Source organism: Arachis stenosperma, chromosome 9 (genome assembly GCF_014773155.1).
Source record: "Arachis stenosperma cultivar V10309 chromosome 9, arast.V10309.gnm1.PFL2, whole genome shotgun sequence".
Classification (NCBI taxonomy): Eukaryota; Viridiplantae; Streptophyta; class Magnoliopsida; order Fabales; family Fabaceae; genus Arachis; species Arachis stenosperma.
This window is the reverse complement of record NC_080385.1, coordinates 56,575,388-56,589,962: the sequence shown is the minus strand read 5'-3', so window position 1 is coordinate 56,589,962 and position 14,575 is coordinate 56,575,388. Positions and strand designations below refer to the sequence as shown.

At 39.7% G+C, this 14,575-nt stretch overlaps 1 non-coding gene across 1 annotated transcript; it reads right to left on the bottom strand.

Moving 5' to 3' along the window:
* Positions 1–5,555: 5,555 nt before the first annotated feature.
* On the bottom strand, positions 5,556–5,663 carry LOC130952275 (small nucleolar RNA R71). Its single transcript, XR_009074456.1, has one exon. It is a non-coding gene; the product is annotated as a small nucleolar RNA R71 (small nucleolar RNA).
* Between the last annotated feature and the right edge of the window lie 8,912 nt (positions 5,664–14,575).

Below are 14,575 nucleotides of genomic sequence, written 5' to 3'. Positions count from 1 at the left end.
TTCCTAACCTTTTATTTGTTGCGAAAGTTCACCCTTAAAAGTTTCTTTATTGATTATCTTTTTTTTTATTTTTTAAATTGATAATCCTTAACATAATATTTGCAATACCATAGATGTGCTTTCACTTGAAAACTCCACACGCATAAATGAAGCTACAAGGTGAAGGTATATTACTGTTCTTTTGAAAAATGGCACATAGAAACTTAATGTTGAGAATGTTTTCATTCAACAAGGCATGCTTGGCTAAAGATTCAAGAGAAATAGTTTTTTTAGAAGTCTAAAATTGAGATGAAAACATAAGCAATACTAACTTCTATGCTTAATGTCTAATTGTGGGACTAAGTTTCCTATCTATTAGTCACTGCTTGGTGTTGATACCTTTTCTTTTTGGGCAAGAATAATAAGATAGAATTGTCTAGGCACTAATGTCTCTTGAACTTGCAGAACATAAGAGTAGGTGCACACACACGAAGAACAAAGGCCTTTTCTGGTTGCCCAATGCTTAGAAAACATAAACTACACCATGAATTCAGGAATGAGGTATCTAAATGAGGACCCTTGGATATTGAAGATCTTGCAAAGCTACTACGGCTCTAGAAGCATGGTTGTGAGAGCTGATCTTCTTGTCCTTCCATATCAATCTCTTTTGTCAAAATCTCGTGAAGCTCTTGGTCTGAATTTGAAATCCAATTGATAATAGATGAGGTACATGATTTAGCTGATTCATTCATCAGCGTGTATGACTCAAAAATTACTTTATCACAGGTATGCTCGTCAATTTTATGTAGCATAGACATTGAACAAGTCATATTTACTTCTGAATTTAATTGTTTTGTTCCCTATTTGTACAGCCGGAGAATGTGCATTGTGATGAACGGATAATTTATACGCTTTTTGGCATTGTTTTTAGGTAGTTTTTAGTAGGATCTAGCTACTTTTAGGGATATTTTTCTTATTTTTTATGCAAAATTCACATTTCTGGACTTTACTATAAGTTTGTGTATTTTTCTATAATTTTAGATATTTTCTGGCTGAAATTGAGGGACCTGAGCAAAAATCTGATTCAGGCTGAAAAAAGACTGCTGATGTTGTTGGATTCTGACCTCCCTGCACTTGAAATGAATTTTCTAGAGCTACAGAACTTCAAATGGCGCGCTCTCAATTGCGTTGGAAAGTAGACATCCAGGGCTTTCAAGAAATATATAATAGTCCACACTTTATTCGAGTTAAGACGACACAAACTGGCATTCAACGCCAGTTCCATGCTGCATTCTTGAGTAAAACGCCAGAAACGTCACAAACCAGAGTTAAACACCAAACAGACGTTACAACTTGACGTTTAATTCCAAGAGAAGCCTCTGCACGTGTAAAGCTCAAGCTCAGCCCAAGCACACATCAAAGTGGGCCCCAGAAGTGGATTTCTGCACTTAGACTTATTTATTTAAACCCTAGTAACTAGTTTAGTATAAATAGAACTTTTTACTATTGTACTGGTGTCTAATCTTTTGATCATCTTTTGATCTCTTGATCACATTTTGGGGGCTGGCCATTCGACCATGCCTGGACCACCATCAGTTATGTATTTTCAACAGTGGAGTTTCTACACACCATAGATTAAGGTGTGGAACTCTGCTGTACATCGAGTTTTAATGCAAAGTATTACTGTCTTCTATTCACTTCAGCTTATTCTTATTCTAAGATATTCGTTGCACTTCAACATGATGAATGTGATGATCCGTGACACTCATCATCATTCTCACCTATGAACGCGTGACTGACAACCACTTCCGTTCTACCTTAGAACGAGCGTGTATCTCTTGGATTCCTTAATCAAGATCTTCATGGTATAAGCTAGAACCCTTTGGCGGCCATTCTTGAAAATCCGGAAAGTCTAAACCTTGTCTGTGGTATTGATGAGCGGATAATTTGTACGCTTTTTGGCATTGTTTTTAGTATGTTTTTGGTAGTTTTAGTTGAGTTTTTATTATATTTTTATTAGTTTTTAATTAAAATTCACTTTTCTGGACTTTACTATGAGTTTGTGTGTTTTTCTGTGATTTCAGGTATTTTCTGGCTGAAATTGAGGGATCTGAGCAAAAATCTGATTCAGAGACTCAAAAGGACTGCAGATGCTGTTGGATTCTGACCTCCCTGCACTCGAAGTGGATTTTCTGGAGCGACAGAAGCCCAATTGGCCCGCTCTCAACGGCGTTGGAAAGTAGATATCCTGGGCTTTCCAGAAATATATAATAGTCCATACTTTGCCCAAGATTTGATGGCCCAAACCGGCGTTCAAAGTCACCTAAGGAAATTCCAGTGTTAAACGCCGGAACTGGCATAAAACTTGGAGTTAAACGGCCAAACTGGCATGAAAGCTGGCGTTAACTCCAGAAAACGTCTCTACGAAATGCTTCATTGCTCAGCCCAAGCACACACCAAGTGGGCCCGGAAGTGGATTTCTATGTCATTTACTCATCTTTGTACACCTTAGGCTACTAGTTTTCTATAAATAGGACCTTTTACTATTGTATTTTTATCTTCGGACATCTAGTTCTTAGATCATTGGGAGGCTGGCCATTCGGCCATGCCTAGACCTTGTTCTTATGTATTTCAACGGTGGAGTTTCTACGCACCATAGATTAAGGTGTGGAGCTCTGCTGTACCTCGAGTATTAATGCAATTACTATTGTTCTTCTATTCAATTCCGCTTGTTCTTTGTCCAAGATATCACTTGTTCTTCAACTTGATGAATGTGATGATCCGTGACACTCATCATCATTCTCACCTATGAACAAGGTGACTGACAACCATTCTTGTTCTACAAGCATCTGAGGCTTAGTGAATATCTCTTGGATTCTTTAACCGAAATCCTCGTGGTATAGGCAGGACCTGATGGCGGCATTCAAGAGAATCCGGAAGGTCTAACCTTGTCTGTGGTATTCTGAGTAGGATTCAATGATTGAATGACTGTGACGTGCTTCAAACTTGTAACCTGCTGGCGTTAGTGACAGACGCAAAAGAGGGATTCTATTCCGGCAGGGGAGGGAACCGAACCGGTGATTGGCCGCACTGTGACAGAGTGTATGAGCATTAGCTTTCACTGCGAGGATGGGAGGTAGCTGCTGAAAACAGTGAACCCTACACGAGCTTGCCATGGAAAGGAGTAAGAAGGATTGGATGAAGACATAGGAAAGCAGAGAGACGGAAGGGAAGGCATCTTCATGCGCTTATCTGAAGTTCCTACCAATGAATTACATAAGTATCTCTATCTTTATCTTTTATGTTATTTTTTCGTTCATCACCATATCCATTTGAGTCTGCCTGACTAAGATTTACAAGATGACCATAGCTTGCTTCATACCACCAATCTCCGTGGATCGACCCTTACTCGCGTAAGGTATTACTTGGACGACCCAGTGCACTTGCTGGTTAGTTGTGCGAAGTTGTAGTGATCACAATTTCGTGCACCAAGTTTTTGGCGCCGTTGCCGGGGATTGTTCTTGTGTATGGACAACTGATGGTTCATCTTGTTGCTTAGATTAGGTATTTTTTTCTTCAGAGTTCTTAAGAATGAATTCTAGTGTTTCAAGGTGATGTTCTTATCATCACCAAAGCTGATTGATCATCATCAATTTAGCTCTTGAATGCAATGTCCTGCTGAAGCTTAGCTAGCTATGTCTAATTCCTTTAGACTAAAGCTTTAGACTAACATTGCATGATTCCTGGAATTCTCATTAAGAATTTTGATACCTTTATTTTCTTTTCCACTTAATTTTCGAAAAAAAGCCAAAAAAATTACAAATCATAAAATCCAAAAAAAAAAAAAATTTTCTTGTTTGAGTCTAGAGTCTCATCTTAAGTTTGGTGTCAATTGCATGTTTCTGTTCTTCTTGCATTTTTCGAATTTATGCATGTGTCTTAATTAATCTTCAAGTTGTTCTTAATAATTTCCTTGTTTTGATCTTTGAATTCTATTGACTTGAGTGTTTTGTTGTTTCTCATATGCATTCTTATTTTGTTAGTGTCATAGTATACAAACTGCTAAGTTTGGTGTCCTGCATGCATTGTTATTTGATTATAGTTGCATTTTGATTATTCCTCATCATTAAAAATCCAAAATATTTTTAATTTGTGTCTTTTCAAGTCAATAATACAGAGAATTGAAGATTCAGAACATACTGCAGAGGAATCACACAGAAAAAGCTGGGCATTCAAAAATGCCCAGTGAAGAAGACAGACTGGCGTTTAAACGCCAGCCAGGTGCCTGGTTGGGCGTTTAACGCCCAAAAGGGTAGTAGTTTCGGCGTTAAACGCCAGAATGTGCACCATTCTGGGCGTTTAACGCCAGGATGGCAAAGGGGGAAGATTTTGTTTTCAAAATCAATTTTTTTCAAGTTTTCAAAGTTTTTCAAATCAAATCTTTTTCAAATCATATCTTTTCAATCAAATGTTTTCAAAATCAATTTCTTTCCTTTTTCATTGATACTTACTAACAATTAATGATTTGATTGAACATTTTTTTGCCTTTTCTGTTGAGGAAGGTTTTATGTTTAAATCATATCTTTTCTTGTTAGGCAAGTCATTAGTTTTTAAAATCAAATCTTTTTTCTAAAATTGTTTTCAAATCATATCTTTTAAAATTGTTTTCAAATCATATCTTTTTCAATCACATCTTTTTCAAAATAAGTTTTCAATCATATCTTTTTGATTTCTAATTTCAAATCTTTTTCAAAAATCACTTGATTTCTTTTCCACTTTTTTTTGAAAATCAATTAGTGTTTTTCAAAAATGTTTTCAAAATCTTTTACTTAATTTTCGAAAATTACTTCCCTTCTTCTCACATCCTTCTATTTTTGGACTAACTCTATTCCTTAATGCAAAATTCGAACTCCATCTTCTTTGATAAGTTCGAATTTTCTACTTCTGTCTTCCATTTTTCTTCCTCTGACACCTCAAGGAATCTCTATACTGTGACATAGAGGATTCCATATTTTCTTGTTCTCTTCTCTTTCATATGAGCAGGAACAAAGACAAAGGCATTCTTGTTGAAGCTGACCCTGAACCCGAAAGGACCTTGAAGAGAAAGCTAAGAGAAGCCAAAGCACAACTCTCTTTAGAGGGCCTGACCGAATTCTTCAAAGAAGAAGAACACATGGCAGCCGAAACAACAACAATGCCAACAATGCAAGGAAAGTGCTGGGTGACTTTACTGCACCTACTCCCAATTTCTATGGGAGAAGCATCTCTATCCCTGCCATTGGAGCAAACAACTTTGAGCTTAAGCCTCAATTAGTTTCTCTAATGCAACAGAATTGCAAGTTCCATGGACTTCCAATGGAAGATCCTCATCAGTTCTTAGCTGAATTCTTGCAAATCTGTGACACAGTCAAGACTAATGGGGTAGACCCTGAGGTCTATAGACTGATGCTATTCCCTTTTGCTGTAAGAGACAGGGCTAGAATATGGTTGGACTCACAACCAAAGAAAGCCTGGATTCTTGGGAAAAGCTAGTCAATGCCTTCTTGGCAAAGTTCTTTCCACCACAAAGATGGAATAAGCTTAGAGTGGAAGTCCAAACCTTCAGACAGAAGGATGGTGAATCCCTCTATGAAGCTTGGGAAAGATACAAACAATTAATCAGAAGATGTCCCTCAGACATGCTTTCTGAATGGAGCATCATAGGTATTTTCTATGATGGTCTCTCTGAACTGTCCAAGATGTCTTTGGATAGCTCTGCTGGAGGATCTCTTCATCTAAAGAAGACGCCTACAGAAGCTCAAGAGCTAATTGAAATGGTTGCAAATAACCAATTCATGTACACTTCTGAAAGGAATCCTGTGAACAATGGGACTAGTCAGAAGAAAGGAGTTCTTGAGATTGACACTCTGAACGCCATTTTGGCTCAGAACAAGATATTGACTCAACAAGTCAATTTGATTTCTCAAAGTCTGTCTGGAATGCAAAATGCACCAAGCAGTACTAAGGAGGCTTCATCTGAGGAAGAAGCTTATGATCCTGAGAACCCTTCAATAGAAGAGGTGAATTACCTAGGAGAACCCTATGGAAACACCTATAATTCTTCATGGAGAAATCACCCAAATTCTCATGGAAGAATCAAGAGAGACCTCAACAAGGTTTCAACAATAATGGTGGAAGAAACAGGTTTAGCAATAGCAAGCCTTTTTCATCATCTTCTCAGCAACAGACAGAGAATTCTAAGCAGAACCCCTCTGACTTAGCAACCATGGTCTCTGATCTAATTAAACCACTCAAAGTTTCATGACTGAAACAAGGTCCTCCATTAGGAACTTGGAGGCACAAGTGGGTCAGCTGAGCAAGAAAATTACTGAACTCCCTCCAAGTACTCTTCCAAGCAATACAGAAGAAAATCCAAAAGGAGAGTGCAAAGCCATAACCATGGCCGAATATGGAGAGGAAAGGGAGGAGATGGACGCCACTGAGGAAAGCCTCAATGGGCGTGTACCAACCTCCAATGAGTTCCCTAATGAGGAACCATGGGAATCTGAGGCTCAAAATGAGACCATAGAGATTCCACTGGACTTACTTCTGCCATTCATGAGCTCTGATGAGTATTCTTCCTCTGAAGAGGATGAGTATGTCACTGAAGAGCAAGTTGCTAAATACCTTGGAGCAATCATGAAGCTAAATGACAAGTTATTTGGAAATGAGACTTGGGAGGATGAATCTCCCTTGCTCACCAAAGAACTAGATGACTTGTCTAGGCAGAAATTACCTCAAAAGAGACAAGATCCTGGGAAGTTTTCAATACCTTGTACCATAGGCACCATGACCTTCAAAAAGGCCTTGTGTGACTTAGGGTCAAGTGTGAACCTCATGCCTCTCTCAGTAATGGAGAAGCTAAGGATCTTTGAGGTACAAGCTGCAAGAATCTCATTGGAGATGGCAGACAACTCAAGAAAACAAGCTCATGGACTTGTAGAGAATGTTTTGGTAAAAGTTGAAGACCATTACATCCCTACTGATTTCATAGTCCTAGAGACTGGGAAGTGCATGGATGAATCCATCATCCTTGGCAGACCCTTCCTAGCCACAGCAAAGGCTGTGATTGATGTTGATAGAGGTGAACTAATCATTCAAGTGAATGAAGAATCCTTTGTGTTTAAGGCTCAAGGATATCCCTCTGTCACCATGGAGATGAAGCTTGAAGAGCTTCCCTCAAATCAGAGACAAATAGAGCCCCCAAAGTCAAACTCTAAGTTTGGTGTTGGGAGGCCACAACCAAACTCTAAGTTTGGTGTTGAACCCCCACATTCAAACTCTAAGTTTGGTGTTGGGAGGTTCCCACATTGCTCTGATCATTTGTAAGGCTCATTGAGAGCCCTCTGTCAAGCTACTGACATTAAAGAAGCGCTTGTTGGGAGGCAACCCAATGATTATATTTTATATATTTCTCTTTGTTATTTTATGTTTTTTGTAGGTTGATGATCATAAGAAGTCACAAAATCAATTGAAAAAGCAAAACAGAATGAAAAACAGGAAGAAAAACAGCACACCCTGGAGGAAGAACTCACTGGCGTTTAAACGCCAGTGAGGGTAGCAGTTGGGCGTTTAACGCCCAGTCTGGCACCATCCTGGGCGTTTAACGCCAGAAAGGGGCACCAGACTGGCGTTAAACGCCAGGAAAGGGCTAGAACCTGGCGTTAAACGCCAGAAATGGGCACCAGCCCGGCGTTTAACGCCAGAATTGGCTCAAAACGTGTTTTTGAGCCCCATTTGGTGCAGGGATGACTTTTCCTTGACACCTAAGGATCTGTGGACCCCACAGGATCCCCACAAACCCCTCACCTATCAAATCCCATCTTTCTCTCACCACTCACCTCCATAAAACCCCACTTACCTCACCATCCAAATTCAAACCACTACTTCTTCCCCTTTTGGCCGAACCACAAGGCCATCTCCCTCTCCTCCATTTCTTCTTCTTCTACTCTCTTCTTTCTTCTTTTGCTCGAGGACGAGCAAACCTTTTAAGTTTGGTGTGGTAAAAGCATTGCTTTTTGTTTTTCCATAACCATTTATGGCATCCAAAGCCGGTTCAACTGAGAAGGCATGACCTCAAGCCCATCACTAAGAAGAAGATGGAGCAAACAAGAGACCCCTCTCATCATGAGATCCCTGAGATACCTCAAGGGATGCACTTTCCTCCACAAGACTATTGGGAGCAACTGAACACCTCCCTAGGAGAATTAAGTTCCAACATGGGACAACTAAGGGTGGAGCACCAAGAACATGCCATCCTCCTCCATGAAATTGGAGAAGATCAAAGGATCATGAGAAAGGAGCAACAAAGACAAGGAAGAGACATTGAGGAGCTCAAGCACTCCATAGGATCTTCAAGAGAAAGAAAGAGCCGCCATCACTAAGGTGGACCCGTTCTTTAATCTCCTTGTTCTTTATTTTTCTGTTTTTCGAATTTTAGTGCTTTATGTTTATCCATGTTTGTGTCTTATGATCATTAGTGTCTTAGTGTCTATGCCTTAAAGCTATGAATATGAATCCATCACCTTTCTTAAATGAAACTGTTTTTATCACAAAAGAACAAGAAGTACAGGATTTCAAATTCATCCTTAAAACTAGCTTAATTAGTTTGATGTGGTGACAATACTTTTGTTTTCTGAATGTATGCTTGAACAGTGCATATGTCTTTTGAATTTGTTGTTCATGAATGTTAAAATTGTTGGCTCTTGAAAGAATGATGAAAAAGGAGACATGTTACTGAGGATCTGAAAAATCATAAAAATGATTCTTGAAGCAAGAAAAAGCAGTGAATACAAAAAAAAAAAACAAAAGAGAAAGCAAGCGAAAAAAAAAAAAAAAAAAAAAAAAAAGAAAGAAATAAAGTTGTGATCCAAGGCAAAAAGAGTGTGCTTAAGAACCCTGGACACCTCTAATTGGGGACTTTAGCAAAGCTAAGTCACAATCTGAAAAGGTTCACCCAATTATGTGTCTGTGGCATGTATGTATCCGGTGGTAATACTGGAAGACAGAGTGCTTTGGGCCACGGCCAAGACTCATAAAGTAGCTGTGTTCAAGAATCATCATACTTAACTAGGAGAATCAATAACACTATCTGGATTCTGAGTTCCTAAAGAAGCCAATCATTCTGAATTTCAAAGGATAAAGTGAGATGCCAAAACTGTTCGGAGGCAAAAAGCTACTAGTCCCGCTCATCTAATTTGGAGCTCAGTTTCATTGATAATTTGGAGTCTATAGTATATTCTCTTCTTTTATCTTATTTGATTTTCAGTTGCTTGAGGACAAGCAACAATTTAAGTTTGGTGTTGTGATGAGCGGATAATTTGTACGCTTTTTGGCACTGTTTTAGTATATTTTTGGTAGTTTTAGTTGAGTTTTTATTATATTTTATTAGTTTTTAATTAAAATTCACTTTTCTGGACTTTACTATGAGTTTGTGTGTTTTTCTGTGATTTCAGGTATTTTCTGGCTGAAATTGAGGGATCTGAGCAAAAATCTGATTCAGAGACTCAAAAGGACTGCAGATGCTGTTGGATTCTGACCTCCCTGCACTCGAAGTGGATTTTCTGGAGCTACAGAAGCCCAATTGGCGCGCTCTCAACGGCGTTGGAAAGTAGACATCCTGGGCTTTCCAGCAATATATAATAGTCCATACTTTGCCCAAGATTTGATGGCCCAAACCGGCGTTCAAAGTCACCTCAAGAAATTCCAGCGTTAAACGCCGGAACTGGCATAAAACTTGGAGTTAAACGCCCAAACTGGCATGAAAGCTGGCGTTTAACTCCAGAAAACGTCTCTACACGAAAATGCTTCATTGCTCAGCCCAAGCACACACCAAGTGGGCCCGGAAGTGGATTTCTATGTCATTTACTCATCTTGTACACCTTAGGCTACTAGTTTTCTATAAATAGGACCTTTTACTATTGTATTTTATCTTCGGACATCTAGTTCTTAGATCATTGGGAGGCTGGCCATTCGGCCATGCCTAGACCTTGTTCTTATGTATTTTCAACGGTGGAGTTTCTACACACCATAGATTAAGGTGTGGAGCTCTGCTGTACCTCGAGTATTAATGCAATTACTATTGTTCTTCTATTCAATTCCGCTTGTTCTTTGTCCAGGATATCACTTGTTCTTCAACTTGATGAATGTGATGATCCGTGACACTCATCATCATTCTCACCTATGAACAAGGTGACTGACAACCATTCTTGTTCTACAAGCATCTGAGGCTTAGTGAATATCTCTTGGATTCTTTAACCGGAATCCTCGTGGTATAGGCAGGACCTGATGGCGGCATTCAAGAGAATCCGGAAGGTCTAACCTTGTCTGTGGTATTCTGAGTAGGATTCAATGATTGAATGACTGTGACGTGCTTCAAACTTGTAACCTGCTGGGCGTTAGTGACAGACGCAAAAGAGGGATTCTATTCCGGCAGGGGAGGGAACCGAACCGGTGATTGGCCGCACTGTGACAGAGTGTATGAGCATTAGCTTTCACTGCGAGGATGGGAGGTAGCTGCTGACAACAGTGAAACCCTACACGAGCTTGCCATGGAAAGGAGTAAGAAGGATTGGATGAAGACAGTAGGAAAGCAGAGAGACGGAAGGGAAGGCATCTTCATGCGCTTATCTGAAGTTCCTACCAATGAATTACATAAGTATCTCTATCTTTATCTTTTATGTTATTTTCGTTCATCACCATATCCATTTGAGTCTGCCTGACTAAGATTTACAAGATGACCATAGCTTGCTTCATACCACCAATCTCCGTGGGATCGACCCTTACTCGCGTAAGGTATTACTTGGACGACCCAGTGCACTTGCTGGTTAGTTGTGCGAAGTTGTAGTGATCACAATTTCGTGCACCATAGCCCAAGGAAAGGAAAGTGTGGCAAAGGAGAGAAGAAGCGTGCCGCATGCAAAGGGGAGGCAACATTGCCCTCCACAAGGGCACACCGCCCTCTAGGAGGGCAACATAAAGGAACCAACCAAGGAAGGCAACTCTGCCCTGCCCACTACAAGGGCAGAGCACAAAATGTGCCTTGAGAACAAGAGGAAGAGAACCTTGCCCTGCCCTTGTGGAGGGCAGAATCGGGCTCTCCAAGGAAAGAATTCAAAGAAAAAATGTCACCCATGCATGCTACAAGGATCGAACAAGGAACCATGAGGAAGCCAAGACTTAAGGATGAGTGCCGTGCCAAGAAACCAAGGAAATTATTGTAGCGTGTGCCACCTCCGTGTTTCGAACACGGGACAAGCAATGTGAGAACTCTGCCCTGCCCTTGGCGCGGGCAGGGCAGCATTTGGATTGGCTCACGATCCTGGCACGCCACACACAAATCTGGCGCACCAAATCCTTCCCTGGCAGCACCAGCGCGCACCACGATCCTCTCCTGGCAGCACCAATTTTTTCTGCCCTGCCCTCCGCGAGGGCAGGGCAGCATCCTACGCACCAAGGCCGCGCCCAGCTCGCACCAACCGTCCGCACCATGCATCAATTTTCTGCCCTGCCCTCCACAAGGGCAGGGCAGCCTCCTGGGAGTGACTTTTAATGGGCCGAAAAATTCAATTAAAAATCCAATTGAATTCATTTCTTCACCAATTCAAAAGCCCATCCAAATCCAAAAATCCAAGAATAGAAAGTGTATAAATAGGAGTTAGTTTGATGTAATTAGAATTTTTTGCTTTTAGCTTTGAATTTTCATTTTTATTTTGAGCTTTTGAAAATTGTTCTTGGAACTTTACTCAGAATTCTGAGAATTGGGGAGGAGAATTGATCTCTCTTCTTCCTCATTCTTGCCTGAGCATTTCTAATCTTCTGTTTTTGAGTTTTGGGTGTGAGAAATTGAGGAAATTCTATCTCAATTCCCATTCAAGCTCTCTTTAAATCTTCTCTGCATAATTCAATTCAATTTCAATTTCCTTTACTGCTTCTTCTTTAAATTTTCTGTCAATTACTTTGATAACTCAGATCTGGGAAGGAAATTGAGTTTTAGGCTCTGCTACCTAAGCTCTTGAGTCCTAAGATCACAATTCACTTTGGGTTCTTATGTGAACCTTGCTGCATTTTAATTTCCTATTCTGTTTGAATTTCAGTTTACTCCAATTCATCTTCTACTCTTAATTGTTGAAATTTGCTTTCTCTTGGTTTAGATTCTGCAATCCCAGTCCTCAATTCCCTTTTATATTCAGGCCATTTATCTTTCTTGCCATTTAAGTTACTGCAGTTTATGTTTCTTGCACTTTAAGTTTCAGTCATTTAATTCCTTGTTCTTTAAGTTTCTGCAAATTTACTTTCCTGTTCTTTAATTTACTGCACTTCTCCCTTCCCCCTTTACATTTACTGTCATTTACTTCTTGTTAAACACAAATCACTCAACCAAAACTTGATTCGCTTGACTAAATCACCCACTAAACTAAAATTGCTCAATCCTTCAATCCCTGTGGGATCGACCTCACTCATGTGAGTTATTATTACTTGATGCGACCCGGTACACTTGCCGGTGAGTTTTGTGTTGGATCGTTTTCCGCACATCAATTGTTCTCCAAATTCTCTTCCATATTGGGTTCAAAGTACTCTTCCTCTTCCCCAGCACCAATAATTCTTTTCCCTCTTGCTTCCCTTCTTAGTCTCCAAAGGGTCCTTTCAGGTTCTGAATCGAAGGATGTTGAAACTCCTTCTCTTCTCCCTGTCATACAACAGACAGATTGCAAAACATGAGATAAAATGAAGAAACTATTCTTGTTAGAGTAATTGTTAGTGTGAGTGATGCAAATTATCAAACAGTTAGTGGGTTAGTGAGCAGAATTATAATCAACAAAGAAAGAAAGAACGAAAAACAAAGAGGGTGCAGGGGATGAAGAGGAAATTAAAATGAACTAAAGGAAATTGACTGAATCAAATAAACAAAAAATGAAACAAAAAAAATGCTCAATCTAGTGATCTTCAAACTTAATCATTGTTGATTCAAAATCAATCCCCGGCAACAGTGCCATAAACTTGATGTATGAAAACTTGTCTCTCAACAAATTTTCCTTCGGCAAGTATATCGAATTGTTGTCAAGTAAAACTCACAATAGAGTGAGGTCGAATCCCACAAGGATTGATTGGTCAAGCAACTTTAGTTAGAAGAATATGCTAGTTGAGCTAAACAGAATTTAGATTGGGAAATTGCAGAAATTTAAATGACTGGAAGTAAATAACAAAAATTAAAGTGCAGAATCTTAAATGGGGATTTGGGGTAATGAGCATGAAAATAAATGGCAGAAAGTAAAGAGAATGGGCAAGATCAGAAATGGGGAAATCATTGGGTTCATGAGATGTTGCATTCTGCGGATCAAGTTCATTCTCATCTCTTCCTCAATCAATGCATTCATTGATCTCCTTGGCAATCTTAAGTGATTGGATCCCAATTCTTTGGCAATCCAATCTCTCTAAGCTTGAACAATTACCCAATTCCTTGATTTAATTGCTCATGGGAAGGGATGAAGTACGGTCGCTGATTATACCACATGTATTTCCAAATCAAAGTGTTGGGAGGATTACATGTCACTATATCTGCCCAAACCCCAATTTGGTCCAACATGAGAAAGCATTTCTAGCATGATCTCCTCATCCCTTTTCCAAGGCTCAAAGGAGATCCAATTATGGAGAGTTTCTTTTCCAAGACAACTAACCAATTGAATTAAGATCGAAAGCTTTCTAGTAAGATCAATAGAAAAGAAAGAAGAAGAAGAATGAAAACTATAATTGATCCATCAAACTATAACAGAGCTCCCTAACCCAATGAAAGGGGTTTAGTTGTTCATAACTCTAGAAATGAAAAATGGCAGAAAAGAAGAATCCATGCTAAAAGTGCAAAAAAGTAAATATACAGAGAGTAGTTCCCAAAAATGCTCTACTTTTCTATAGTTCAAAACTACTCTTATATATACTACTCCTCTTGATCTTCTAGTCAGTTCTTCAAGTCTTGGATGTGGGCTCTGGATCTTGAGTTGAAGCAGTTCTCATCTTTAGTGGGCCCAGCTTGCAGAGAAATATGAATTAGGCTTGGGCATTTAGTGAGATTAACGTTGAGTGCCATTGTGGGTTCGAGAATGTTAGTGGCATTCACTTTTTCCACTAACGTTCCACCCTCATGTACCCACGTTAACTCCAACGTTAGTGGTCTTAACGTGACCACTAACGTTGCCTTCTCAATTTTTGGCCAACGTTATTGGGACTCACTTTTCCCAATAACGTTGGCTTATACCCCTTCGCAAGCGTTTTTGGGAATCACTTTTCCCATTAACATTGCTTGGTTCCTTTTGTTCCTACATTAGAGTTCACGTTAGTGTAGCTAACGTGACACTTAACGTGGGTGTGTCTCACCTTCGAGAGCGTTAGTGACACTAACCTTTGTCACTAACGCTCCAAATGCCCAAATTCTCTATGTTAGAACTCACGTTAACTAAGTTAACGTGGCTCTTAACGTAGTAGTGATGCCATCTTCCAACGTTAGTGACAAAAGTGAGTGTCACGAACGTTGGCTCCTTGATCTCAACTCCATGTTAACTTT